Source organism: Capricornis sumatraensis, chromosome 10 (assembly GCF_032405125.1).
Source record: "Capricornis sumatraensis isolate serow.1 chromosome 10, serow.2, whole genome shotgun sequence".
Classification (NCBI taxonomy): Eukaryota; Metazoa; Chordata; class Mammalia; order Artiodactyla; family Bovidae; genus Capricornis; species Capricornis sumatraensis.
In genome coordinates this window covers 100,516,930-100,518,719 of record NC_091078.1, presented here as the reverse complement: position 1 = coordinate 100,518,719, position 1,790 = coordinate 100,516,930, and positions in this window count along the sequence as shown.

Below are 1,790 nucleotides of genomic sequence, written 5' to 3'. Positions count from 1 at the left end.
CAGACGGAGCGATTGTGCTTCTTTCAGCTTTGAGGGACCTACTTCTTCCTTGTCTTGACTCTCCGTGTTCCCTCCTCCTGGGCCTCTAGAAGCCCCCTCCCAGCCCCATCCTGAGATCCTGGGGGACCCTGCTCCTCACCGAGCCTCCAGCCGGGACTGAACAGGCAGGCAGAGTGTCAGCAGAGACGGTTCCCGCTTCCCCCCTGCAGCAGCCGCCTTTCTCCTGTAATTCTCAAGGCTCACCCCACGCTACAGATGCCCTGCCAGACAAGCTGGGTTTCCTCCCGCTGCCGGGGACTCATGGCTCGTCCTCTAAGGACTGGCCATTGAGCCAGCGCTTGGCTGGATAGAGAGCGGTTTCTTTGTTTGCAGCCTGCCTAACAGTTTCTTCCTGAGGCTCAAGGGAAGCTCGGCCATTTTGCCCCATCGCCCTGGGAAAAGGTCCCTCTCACTTGTCCAGGGACCTGCAGCCTCCTCTGCCTTTGGGGTGGGGGGTCTGGGGCTGCTCTGCCAGGACGAGGGCAGGGGCTGGGTCTACCCTTCACAGAGACAGCCAAGAGGCAGAGGACACACGCCTGCGGTTCCCACTGACATCCTTTGTTCTGGAATCTCGGAGTTGGGGTACCGCATTTCATGCTCTGTTATGAATGCATTTCCTCCAAAGTTGCCAACGAGAGAATCTAGGCCATATCCAACACCCAATACCCCCTCTCTCACCGAACACCGACCGTGCACATCACAGATCAGGACTGACCCCCAAGTCCGCTCACTTAGCCTGACGGAGTCTCTGATTTGGGGGTGTCGCCAAAGCTCGGGAGCCATTTGATTCAGTGCCCCCTCCCCAGTTCTTCATGAAGACGAGGCTGAGCTTCCCGGGACAGGACAGAGAGCTCAAGCCCCACATCAGGCAGACACTGGGCATTATAACTCCCCGGGATTCACGTCTGTTTGGAGAGGAGATCAGCTCAGAGCCTCCGTGCGGGGCTGCCGGGTCTGGGTTCCTTAGCCGAAAAGCAAGCTAAGCTAGAACACAGCATCTGTAGATGCCAGCCATGGGGACATGTGGGTACAAGAGGACCCCCCATGGAGACCTGCTGGTCATTGTCCCGAGGGGTGGCAGGGTCGCCTCTTTTTCCAGTGTCCGGAAAATAAGTGTCAGAATGTAAGGCAAGAAGACAGACATAGTCGTCATACCTCAGGGACGCCCCCCTCCCCCAATCCTACATTGCTCGGAGAGCGCGGCGCGGACTTCTGTGCGCTCAGCTCAAGCCCAAGCTGCGGTGTGCTTTCTAGCCAACGTTTCTTGAGAGCTTAAGCTGTGTGAGACAGAAAGGAAGTGTCCCATTCCCCAGTCGCCTGGTCCCCGGAGCCCGCAGGGAACAGAAGAGGGGCGCAGCTCGACCTCGGAGCAGCTGACCCCACACAGAGAAGTGGCACACGGCTCGCCAAACGCTATCATTCTTTCCCGGGTCCCCCGCCGTCCCCTGGGGGTGAACGGGGCGCTTCGACGGCTCCAGCAGAATTTAGCATCAGCTGGGGGTGGGGGGGCCAAGGGGCCCGCGACCCCTTGGAAAAAAGCCGGAGATTTTGGTGACCCTCGTGCGTGCTCCCCCGGCCCCCTCGCGCATCCCAGAGGGATGGCCCGGGTGCGCGTCGACTGTCGGAGCGGCGCCTCGGGCTCCTTCCTGTGGGCCCGAGGCCGGGCGAGGCGCGCGGGTCTGGAAACTCGGCGAGCCCGACCCCATCCCGCCCGGCCCGTGGCGGCAGCTCTGGGCGCCCGGTCTCGCCGT